The sequence below is a fragment of the Aethina tumida genome, chromosome 4 (assembly GCF_024364675.1).
Source record: "Aethina tumida isolate Nest 87 chromosome 4, icAetTumi1.1, whole genome shotgun sequence".
Taxonomy (NCBI): Eukaryota; Metazoa; Arthropoda; class Insecta; order Coleoptera; family Nitidulidae; genus Aethina; species Aethina tumida.
In genome coordinates, this window is record NC_065438.1 from 11,137,368 (window position 1) to 11,151,332 (window position 13,965).

The window sequence follows — 13,965 nt, forward strand, 5'->3', positions numbered from 1 at the left end:
ATGTGTATCTTGTCTATATTGAAATTTGTCAGAAATATCGTTATATCTTAGGTAAACGTAATTAGATTTGTTTGTTCCGATATGTTAAAGGCAAATCAAAATAATAAATAAAAAGATTTCTGTAATTTATTGTTGTTTAATTAAATTATTTTAAAATAGTGTCATTATTGATAAGAATAAAGTTAAATAAAGAAAAAATTGTGTGTGTTAATTTAATTAACACAGAAATTATAATTAAATGTACGATGATGCCATACATCGTGCATTTAAAATTGGAACGTGAGTGGAAATAATCCGCAGTTGGTGGGTGCACACCATTGATTATTTAATGGATGGATCTCGTAATGGATATATGTGCCAATATCAGTTATATTTCCGTCAAATTAGTTTCAACGGTTATTTAATTCTGGCCCTGCCCTTCGGATATGTTTGATGTCACTATCTATGTCAACAATAAGTTATTTACTTTCTCTGGTGGATGTCGAGATGGCAGCGATTGACAATTGAGTTAGAAAGTAAACAGGACCAAAAACCAAGACCAGCAGTTATATATGAAAGAAAGGCCTCCTTTTTTTTTCTTTGTCGAAACTTTTACGCCGACGAAATTGAGAACAAATAAAGATCCCAGGTTTCGAGTGAGGCGAAGCCGCGGATGATGTAAATGATATTGGGGCTTTAAACAAAATTACGCTTTTAACGGATACGCTCGAAAGTGGAAAATCACACCGACACGAGGCCATTCTTGCCACCTTTTTAAACTGTCGAACTGCTAATCCTCGCCCAAGATTAATGCTCTATTTATTTCGGTTTCGGGGCTTATTGAAAACTTTGCGGTTAATTGCTAATTAAGTCGTGTGTTGGTGAACCCATAAATTAAAGCTGTTTTTAGTTTATTTTGATTAATTCCCTGGTTAATATATTCACTGGTTCATAAACTTCAACTTATTTAATATTGAAATTAATTTATATATAATATAATTTGAATCCACTAGTAGGAAAATAGCTGAGTTACAGCTAATTCAAATTTCTTGTAATTTTTTAGGATTTCAGCCACTTAGAATATACTTTTTTCAAAACAAAACAAATCTAGTTTTACGTTTTTAAATAATATTTTTTTAATTCAATGAATAAGAATAAATTGTTAAATATCATTATTGTGGCCCATAAGTACAATATTTAAATATGACCCACTAATCATAAATAAGTCATACACAGTTAATTTTATGCATCCACCATTTTTGAATTAGATTAAATAGTAATAAAAATGGTAATAAAAATTTCCTGTAATTTTAATTGTAACTTGATTATATTTAAAAAGTATCTGATTCCTGAAAAAGAAATGTGATTAAAAAGTTCCATTGAAGTGAATAATTCAAAGTAAAAACTCTTTCCACATTTCAAGTTTGCTTAGACACCAACATTTTTGTCTCATAAACTACAGTATTTAATTATAACTCAATATTTATAAAACATTTTATATTAGTGTTAATTTTATGATATGTTCACGTACATGTGGCGCATCCACCATTTTTGAAGAAGAATTATTAGAGGTTATAACTGAAATACTTACGAACATTACTATAATTTCAATCAAGATCAACACATCCAAGTCAAAGGACAAAGTTCAAATTGGTGAAAAATAAATATTTAATAATAAATGTTAAATTTGACCACTTGTAATTCGTTGTTGCTTAAACACCAATATTCTGTTCCCATAACTAAAATATTTAATTACGAATTCAAAAGAAGGATGTAATAATAATAAAAATACTTTATTAGCTAAAAATAGATTATAACTGAAATAATTTCCAGTATTACCATAATTTGATTAAGAGAGTAAATAAAATTATGTTTAAGAGTAGTTATTGTGCATCAAAAAGATCAGATGAAATCCCTTTACACAATTTAGGTGAGCGAAACATAGAAATTTATCAGTAAATCTTAAATTTGACCACTTATAACTCGTTTATTATTAAGTTTTGAATAAGAAAAAATATTTATACATAAGCGCATCCACCATTTTTATAATTATCGGTTTTAGAAAATATTAGTAAAAGATAAATATTATATAAATTATATTTTATAAATACTTTCAGCACCATAAATTAAATATGCGTTTGGAATTGCTAATTAACTATTTATATTACAAATTAAAGGCTATAAATTTATAATATTTTACCTCTATTCAATTATCTTCAATATTTTAACATTATTATTTTGTGAGTATCATTTTAAATTAAAAATAAATTAATTGTGTTTTCAATTATAAAATAATATCGTTAAATACGAAAACATTTAAATATAATTTATAGTAGTACCAATGAAAAATATATAAATGAATTTATTCATAATTTGATGAAACAAAATAAATTCAATCAATGTAGAAAATCAGTTTTTTATTTGCTTATAAATTCCAATATTAGAATTTTGACATTTCATCCGGCCCCACATTCTGGCAGGCTTAACAGAATCATCTAATAAAACCCTTAAAACCTAACATTTCAAATCCTCATTCTAATTTGATCTGTCATCTGAAAACTTTTATACCGAATTTAAATCGCATGAGGAACTGTGTACAAGCAACCAATACTAAATCAGAAACATCTCCGCCGTACAAACTTTTATTTAGGGATAATGCAATAAATGAAATCAATTTACTACCAAGTTTAGAACGTTAGGTACGCTGTGTCACAGAGGTCTGATTTATAAAAGAACTGAATTGATTTATATTTTGGGAACAACAGAAGTTTATAATTGAATTGCGACGATAAATTGACAAAAGAAAGTGTGCACCGCATCTTGAATCGCGCGACACGTTTCGCGGCACCCGTCAATATTTAAAATAGCTGCGAAATAAATTAAATAATACCAACATGCGTCGTATATTTTTATATAAAATTATTGGAGCAAGAAAATTTGAGGTGGAAATCGATTCGCTCGGACGAAACTGAAGTTAGCCAAGTTGAAATGTGGGGAGTCAAAAAGTCCAAACGGCGATATTAAAGGTTAAATGGGTCCCTTCCTTTTTGAAATATGATTTCTGGATTAAAACGTCGAACTATAAATATTTTAGGTGCGATAAATTTTAGTCTAAACTATTATAGCATTTAAAAATAATTTACGAACTAATAAATTATAAAATTTGGCAGATAAATTTTTATATTTACAGTCGTAGAAATAAGTTGTTACAAATTTTATTGAATAGGTTCCATAATCTATTTTGTTGTTTTTAATAAGAAAATCAATTTATGCTGGAAAAATGGAATATTTTATTAATATTCACAATATATTTACATTGGATTTACTATTTTTTAATTTTTATGAATTTTTCTGGTTTTCTTTTTTTTATGTCATCGTTAAAGTGACATGTTTCTTCAATAAATAACATCATTTAAATAAAAAGAAAATCGCTTTAATTTTGTCCGATACTGTATATTAAATATTATTAATTTAGCCAATTTGAATATTAAAAGATTAATTAAATATGTTTCGATTTTTATCAGAAAAGTAAATATTTAATATTCAAAGCTTTTTTAAACTTTTCTAAATGTATCAGTATAAATAAATGACATGTAACAAAAACATGTCAAACAGTTATAAAAAAAATAAACTAAATAGGATTAGATTAGATGGTCTCAGACGAGAAGAAAAAAAAGTACGTTCATAACAATAAAATATTAACTTTAACGTCCGACAGTTAAATCTGATCCCAAACATCAATAAAATCCAGAAGCTGCAGCACAAACCCATGGTCGCATTTCTCCACTTTCGCATCGCCCTAATCTCACATTCATAAACAAAGTAAATTTTTAATGCCGTCCCTCGAAAACCTAAAAACAAAAAAAAAACGAACTTTCTTTACGATAACCCGAACGGGAATTTTATATTCCCGCAGGACGTTTCTGGCAACACACAGTTTTGGTTTTTATATTTTATTTAAACGCAACTCTCAACATTCAGCCGGGGCTCCGTGAATTACCGTTCAAATTATCTCGGAAACCTAAATTACAAATGTGTCTCGGAGAAGAAGATATATTACTGCGGGGATGCTCAGACCCTGGAAGAATAAGTCATATTGATATTAATAAAATACGGCGTGCTTCCCCAATATGTAGACCGCAAACCATGAATTATATTCCATCGATCGTTCCAATGTTTGTACAAAGGGTAAAAAAAATACCCTTTGGCTTCGTTATTTTCATTAATAATTGCCCATTGTCTATTTTGTTTCATATTTTAAAATAAACCGAACATTTTGTTTGTTTATACTGTATTCGTAATCTATTGCATTGTATGTTACGTTATTGTTACTTTTAGTTGTACAGGTATGTTTGAAGCCATATATATATTTTAGCATTTTTCTTTAAATTCTCGTTATTCATTCTCAAAATTCAGGAAACCTTACTTTTCTTTCAAATTAGGGAACTTTGTAATCATTTCAATATATAGTGAGTAAAATATTCTCTCCCTGATAACTCTATAATAATCTATTTAAATCTAACCTAGCCAAACCTAACGTAACCTAAATTATCCTAACCTAACCTGTCCTGACTCAACCTAACATAACCTAACATTGTATTTACATATTTTTTTTATTAAAAGTATATTATTTTTATACTAGATGATTTTACAAAATTTATGTAATAAAAATAAAATAATTTGTTAAACAATCAAAGAAAATAAGGCAATTGAAGACTTTTTGTCGAAACTATGTTATTATTTGTTCTTAATTAAAATTAATTTAATTAAATCTAAATATTTTAAATAATTCAAAGTCTCATTATTATTTTTTAATATTCATGAATGATTTATTTTAATTATATTCAAATGCATAAATTTTTATAAAAAGCGACCTAAAATTCCAGATTTTCATCACTTTTAATTAAATCGATACTTATGTTGTTGATTTTACATTCAGAATGAATTCTGAAAATTAAGAACTCTTTTCAAACTTAATGAATTTAATGGTCCAGTAATTTATTTTAATTGGTATCAAATTCTGAATGCAATTATGTACATCCATTTTGATAAAGAATAAAAAAGAAATTAGATTTTAAATTAATGGGTATTATATAAAGTTAATAAATTTAATGCTAGAATTATTTATTTTAATTTATAATTAGATTAAATTATGATTAACGAAATTATATTTTTAGTAAGTAATTGTTCCACCTTTGTTTATAATTTTACTTTAAATTTTAAACAAAGAATAACCAATACTATACTAGTATATTTTATTCAATATTTCAAACTGTAATTAAAAAAGTTGAATTATATACAGCTAAATGTATAAATATAACCTTTATTATGCATATTAATTATGTTTTTAGTTATTAAATAAAATTACACATTATTTTGTATTAAAAACATATTACTTTTATGTTAGACAATTTTTTCAATATTAATAAAGTCAATCGTTAAATAATCGAATAAAATAAAGAACATATTCAATTACAATTAAAATTGTATAAAAAACAATTACTATTATAATCTGTAAATAAATTTCATTTATTTCTGACACAATTATATTTATATTCTCTTAATATAATATGTGTATATTTTTAAAATATTAATTTAAAAATAATTCGTTAAATAATCAAATAAAATGAACAAATCTTTTATCTAATCAACTGAAGTTTCTGAAAAAAGTCTTTTATTATTATGCTCAGTAAACAAAATATTTGATGGAAATTATATTTATATTATATATATATATATATATATATATATATATATATATATATATATATATATATATATATATATATATATATATATTATTTATTATTTTTTATTGAATTTATTCAACAAAAGTAAATTCCTTAAAATAAATGGTCAAATAAAACAAAGTAAGTTGTTACTCAAGAATATTACTATAATTTATAAACAAAATTCTTTAATTTTTGAAGAAGTTTAAATCTAAATTCTCTTATTTTTATAATCTATTAATAATATTCATCTAAATTTTATTAGATTATTTAAAATTAATCAATCATTAATTTATAATATATTCATAAAAAATAAAATAATGTCTACATTAGATTTATCTACAAAATATATAGTTTTAAATTTAACATAAATTAAAAAATATATTATACTATATATAATACTATATTTTTATACCGAAGATAAGAATCTATAAGTTAATTATTTTATTTTGTTTAAACAATATTTGTTGACTTATGATTTTAAGGCATTATAGAAAATATTAACTGTTTCAAGTTTTCATTAAACATTAATGATAAAAAAATGTAAGAATTTGTTGATTTAATGTATGATGAAAATTTTGATATATTTGAGTTAGTTAAGCAAAATTGTTTTAATTGTAAATACTAACGTATAAGATTCCCACATACTTTTATAACAATAATACGTTTTCTAATCCAGTTCGTGGCACATTGACGATTTTATATTTATACAAAAATGGTATTTATTTATTAGAAACTGTGGCATTAACTTGATGTGTCGACATTTTAGTAAAAAGAAGAATTATTTTATATATATATATATATATATATATATATATATTTATTTATTTGTAAATAATATATGAAAAATATTAATAGTTTTTTTGTAAACTATTCTTAAATATATGTAGTTATTTAAGTTAGGAACCGATTCGACATAGTGCACAAGCCACAAGTTGTAAGTGGAGCCGACCGTTGGAAACGAAGCGGTTGCTAACGCACCGAAAAACGCCAATGTGAAACGAATCCGGGGCTAAAATTGCGGCAACGTTGATACGTACCAAAACCATTGCTCTGTGCGTGTCGAAAGGGAAACGATGAGAAAACAAATTGAATATTGAAAATAATTTAGCGACGAACTACATGTACATGTACCCCGAGCACCGTCCGTTTGAAAAGCACGCACAAAACAACAAGCACCGCAACAGTTGTAATCGCACACCCGCCTCGCCGGCCAGACTTAAGCCATGTTCGCCAGCATTTGGTCCGTGCACATCCCGATCACTACATGAGATGCAATCTGCAGATCGAACCGGCTAAACAAATCTACAATTCTCTCCCGGCCAGCAGCTGAGTTACCACTGCGGCGTCGGGCGTCGCGACGCGCAAGCCCCAGCATCCAGCTCTATCTGTGAGCCCGGACGGGAGATAGAACCGGGGGGAAAAGTCGTCGTGGCGTTCTCTTAAGGGCCACCGGCGGCGGTTGGCGGACGTTTTTGCGTCCGCACTCCTCCCCCCGCCCCGCCAAAAGTGCGTATTAACGAAATGAGAGCGGGCATTAACCGGCCAGAAAAAAACCAAAGATACTCCTATATTAATGGCCGTTTTATGTTCGCCCCGTTCACTCATATCTGTGCTCCGCATGTCTATTGACACAATCAATTTTTCCATGTTTTCTTGTTTTTATTTATCCACCGATGTCGTTGTTAATTGCAAATTTTCTTTGTGCTTTTTTTTATTGGGATGTTTACGTCCGCCTACGCAGGCTAATATATCTTCTTGTTGTTGTCACACAACTTTGACAATTTTTTAAATCAAATTTCACTTTCAATAATAAACCCAAAGATTAAATATGTATTTTCTGTTATCGTATATATTTAACCTTTGATTAAACTCCAGAGTCAATAATTTTTTGATTTTATAAAATAAATTTATTAAAATATGTTTTCTTGTTTTAAATTATGAAACTACAAAGTTTATTTTTTTAAGTATTTTGGTTATCCAAATTGAGACACTCTGTATATTGTGAACTTTGACAACTAACTAACTAATTTTTAAGTATAAATTAAAAAATGCGAAATTAAATTAATAATATCCAACTTTGATTTATATTTAATAATACTTTTACTTTTTGTATGTCATAAAACTAAATACTACAAATTTTCAAATTCTATTATTTAAAATTAAAACAAAAGTTCATTAAAAACTTGATATTTCATTAACATTTTTTATATTTATTAAATATGAAAAATTATTTTAATTTTTATATATTTTATTTTTTTAAATGTTTTTTGTTTATTATTTTATTATAATTTTAATATAAGATACTACTTTTTTAACTACATAAAAAGTACCTGTAAAATGTTATCTGCTCAACCAATTTAGAACATCCTATATACAGTTCAACTAAAACAATTTTTAAAACAAATTAGTCTGAATAAAATTAATAATAAATAGATAAAAGTTAAATTAATCTTATACAATTTTAGTTTATATTTAATCACTTTTTACTTTTTATATGTCATAAAACTGAATACTACCAATTTTTATTTATTTTAGTTAATTAGAATTAAATTAAATTAAATATTTATTACTTTATATTTTGAAATTTATTAAATTTATTGAAGTCGACAATTTGTTTTGATTGAATTTTTTCTATATTTTTTAGTTATTTTAATATAATCTGGGTAATATTTTTATTTTATTTTAAGTAAAAACTACGTAAAAGAAACTGTAGAATGTTTTATCGATTAAAATTTTCCAAAGGTCAGTTTTATACATATTTCAGACACAGTAAAAAATATCAAAATTAATATGAAACAATCAACGTTTTGAACAAATTGAGCTCTTGTCTCAATTTTTGATGGCCTCGAATGTTGTACAACTTTCACAATTTTGAAAATATATATATAAAATTAATAATAAATAATAATGAATAAAAGTGAAATTAATTCTACGCTGGTTTATATTTTTGGGTTAAATTTCATTATATTTTACTTTTAATTTTTACTCTTTAATTAATCTTAAGTAAGAACTACATAAAATGATACCTGTAGAATGTTTTTACCATTTGAAATCTGCCAAATGACAGTTTTATAGACAAATATCAAAATGTGACTTGAAGCAATTAACATTTTAAAAAATTATGCTCTGAAGTCTGTTTTTCTCTATCTGGTTAATCAACTTGAGTCACTCTGTATGCAACACAACTAAATAACTTTACAAATGTAATAAATAGCACAGATAAAAGTTAAATTAATTCTATTTAGTTTAGCTTTATATATTATCATTTCTTCTTATTATTTCCACATGAAACTATTACTAAATAATGAATTAATTTAAAATATTTAATATATCGATAACAAAATTATTAATACAACATATTGATTGTTTTATTGTTAAATTCATTTAATAATTATGAAATAAATCTATATATTCGAAATTAATAATAAATCTTAAATTTAAAATGTACCTAATTTTAATTCATATTCCTTTTTGATGTTCTTTAGAATTGTTAATGGGTTGGTTAATTAGTAAAATATTGATTATGAAATTTAAGGACATAATTATGATATTATAAAAAAACTGAAATAGTATTTGATTCGAAATTTTATTTAAATTTTATGAGTTTAAAAATTAAACAAGCATATCGTCTGTTTATTTTAAAATGATTAATTAAATTGATATATATATATTAAAACTTTATTGATCTTTGTATTTTTAAATGATTAAATTAAAACATTTTATCAAATCTTCTCATTTAATACGCTACCCTTATACAAAAGGTCATAAAAGATATTGCCACACAAAATATATATTTCACAGTTGATATAAATTTTTGACGTCCGAATTATTTTCTAAATTAAAAAGCACTCCTAGGGTTTTAATTAAACTGAAATGGCATTTTAACAACGGCTCTAAAACGAAGAAATTTAAATGCCATTTAAAAATTGCAATATTTTTATAATTCCGAGTCTCGGCCGTGCATTAATTAGTCCGTAGTCTACATACAAACATTTCAACCGAGGTAATTTTGAATTTTATTTGCGCCATCAGGAAATCGTAGATGTGTTTGCGGAATGGCATAAAATAAGGAAACGGAGAAAAAGGAGGGAACTTTGTCCTTTGACCTCACGTACACGTTACGTTCTCCAGAATAGTTGGTAATTGTTTCGAGGCAAGTTTATTTATGGAAACCGACACACAGGTGCCACGATTTTGTTACTATCATTTACTTATAACTTTCACCCACGATATTATATAATTTCTAGTTTGTAACTAGAAAATCATCATGTGAATTACGTTGAAATTATTATTTGCGTTTCGTCTCATAATAAATAATTTCTTGACAACGTTATTATGTTTTTCGTTGACGTAGGTCATTTCTATGGATTTATAAATAACCATAATTTTACGTTCGAAAACAGGAGTCCGGCAATAACTGACTTAATTGTCTTCAATTTACGTCCTTTGATTAAACTTAATACGGCTTCATACTGGGCGAAATTACATCAACAATCTCTATAGGTATGTATTATTGAGAAGATTATTAATTTTCACAACGCACATCAGAACGTTGGACTTCATCATAGTATATAATTAATTATTTTCACTTAAAAACTCTAAAATTATTCGTCCAGACTAACAATAAGCGAATTGGTTTTATCAGGCACAATGGTTGCTACTGTAATATTCAAGAACAACATAAAAAGCTTAAAATATGATTCGAAGATGTCTGGATCTGTTTTTGCACTCAAATGAGAATGTTTAATTAAATTAATTTCAAGTCTTATAAACGGACGGATAAAAGTAACAGACGCCGCTTTGAATAAAACAGGATTAATGAATAAAAAACAGTGTACGATAATTTGGTTCAAACTTATTAATTTATAAACATTAAAAACGTCCATATTTAAGTTGTTGAAAGTTTTAAAGGACATTTTAAATAGACAAATTCGTGCTCTAAAGTCTATAATAAATTTAACATGGAAACATCGAAGATTTTATGTATAAAATCAATTTTAATGGATAAGTCAAAAGAACACCCATTTTAGTACCAACTAAACCAACTATTCGTGGGTAATTTTTATGACTAGTGTTTGAGACAGAGTTTATTTATTATTATTTATTTTTTAATTTATGTACTTTTCAGGATATTACTATTTCTAGTGACTTCTACAGTCACTTTAAAAATGCATCTCTTTCAAAGCGCATTCGCCAAAATTTATTAAAACATTTTTTATCAAAAAGGTACGTTATTCAATCCTTCATTTTTCACCAAAAACAGCAGAAAAGCACTGCATCTTTTCCATGGTCCGCTGTAGTATCGTGTTCAATCCTTTTCATAAAGTTAGAAATATGTTTTCTGCTCTCTTTCAAAGCGCATTCGCCAAAATTTATAAAAACATTTTTTATCACAATCCTTCATCTTTCACAAAAAATTTTTTGAAAATTAATAAATGACTTAAACAATTTTTCAATTTCTTTTATTAGAATAAACTCACTTTTTCTATTATATTTTTATTCATTAAATAAAATTTTTATTCGTTAAATTAAAATTATAAATAAAAATATTATAATGAGCCACTATGTGTTAATATTTTTAAAATTTGTGCAAAAGCAAACAATATTTCAAGGAATTGCCAGAAATTTTTAATGAATTCAAAAAAAATGTACATCATAAATGTCCGTGCAGTGTCATGGGTGATTTAAACCCCAATATATCCAACACTTGAATATCCACACAGCACGGTGGTATACAAAAGAAACAAAAAGAATTCGTACATATATGGCCACGATAAGAATAGAATATGATATTAAATTGCACAACGTCAAGCCCAGAACATCGTGTATACCACGCATATGTGAATATGTTCATCTTTAGCATAATTCAAATACGTCACTGGAAAGGACTCAAATAAAGTGACTATATTACATTCTCCTACAGCTTCACTAAGATCAGCAATTTATAAAAAAATATAAATTAAATGGTTTCGTTTCGCGACATTTATTTACCATGATACACTCAGATGTAAACAAATTCTACAAATTATATTTTGGAAATTTTTTGCCAATTTAATTTGTATGTCATCAAATTAAATCTTCACAAAAAATACTGAGATTGCATAAAGTAATTTGATGATGTAAAGTAGGCTATAAACACAGTCACAGTTTAAAATAATGTCCCCAACGTTTATAAGATGTGAAACAAAAAATTAAAAAATAGAATATTGAAATATATTTTTGTACTATCTATATAAAATTTGAATTAAATCCTTTAATGAAATATCTGAAATGTGAAATTTGTAAATTTAAAATGTTTTTTAAAACATTTCCATGTATAAATTTACATTGAGGACAAACTAAAAACCTTAATAATATTTTAATTCCGCTTGGCAAAATTACATATTCAACATGCACGTTAGTTTCAAAGCACAGCTTTGCTTAGGGAGATTTTCCGCGCGGTTAAAATTTAATCAAGAGTAGTGAGTTTTTAACAATTGTCTTTTTTATCGAGGTCAAACTGGGAACAACTTGTTGAGTGAAAAAATACAGCGACGCCGTCATAAAAAGGGAGATGTATGAGCAATATTTGAACTCGGCTTACCTTACACACTTCCACAATATTCGTCTACGTGCAATAAAGAACCAGAAGTAGAAAGTTTTTTTTTATGTAATAAACTTTCAAGGGGAATCAATATTTTGAAAGTATATTTATGGAGGTGATTTTTATTACGAAACTTATTTAATGGGTTATATCCAGCAGTAAACAATAGCTGAGTGACACTGACAATGATAAGACAGTGGATCCCGAAATGCCGAATAGGAATTGCTTTTCTTCTACTCAACTGCTGTTTTAAAATAGTGTACAAATGGAAACTCGAGTATTGCTGAGAGATAGTCTCGTACTTTTGTTACATTCATTCAATGGATTAATCGTAAAATTCTCTTTACCAAGAAATTTTCTTCAATATTTATAACGGTAATTAATAAAAATGTTTTTTTATACAATATATTTATATGCAACTGATAAATATTAATATTTCTTACATAAATTTCTACGAATATACAGATAAGTGTAAATTCTAATATTGATGAGGTTTAATATTAATGAAATGGTTATAAAATTCTTTTTATTAAGAAATCCTCATCAACACTCGTAGTGATAATTAATAAAAATATTTATTATATAAATTTCTACTAACATATAATTTTAAAATTATGTACAAATGGAAATTCTAATATTAATGATGCATAGTCTCAAAAATTGGTACTTTTCATTTAATGAATTGGTTATAAAATTTTCTTTATTAATAAATCTTTGTCAATTGGTTATAAAATTCTCCTCAACACTCGTAATGGTAATTAATAAAAATATTTATTATATAAATTTCTACGCACATGCAATTTTAAAATAAGGTACAGTTAAAAATACTAGAATTGTTGATAATAGAATAGGCATAAAATTTATATTTATAAATAAATTTTTTCAACATTTGCATTAATAATTAATAAAAATGTTTTTATATAAATTTCTATGGGACTGTTGTTTTAAAATAATGTACAAATTCTCCTTTCATTTGATTCCCACTATATTGGTAATTAATAGAATTACTTTTATATGTAATATATTTCTACGAAATTGTTGCTTTTAAAATAATATTTAGTTTCATTCATGTAATGGAATAGACATAAAATTCTGTTTATTAGGAAATGTTCAAATGGGATTTCTAATATAGTGAGAGGTCTTAATGTTTGTTCAATCATTTAATGTATTAGGCATAAATTCTTTTTATTAATAAATCTTCTTCAACATTTATAGTAGTAATACAAATTATTATTATTTTATAAATGTGTACTCAACTGCTATTTTGACATAATGGAAACTCGTGTATAGTTGAGAAATTGTCTGAAAATTTAGGTCGTTTCATTTAATGGGTAAATTATAAATTTCTCATTGTAATGAAACATTCGTAATATTAATTAATAAAAATAGTTATTACATAAACTTTATAAATTCACTGAAAGTTATTGTTACTTATCTAACAACTTCCATCTTGAGTGGAAGTCGAATAATTAGAATGAGACTGAACTTCATAAACTCGACGTACTTTTCCTTATTCGTTCCAATAATGGAAAACGTGTTAAAACAACGTGCACACGTTAGGGATTATAACGTAATTAAATCAAGAAACTTTGTCGTTGACTTCCGAACCTAACCTAAATATATTGAACACTTATTAAATGTAATCAAGTTATAGGAAACAAACACGTCTCA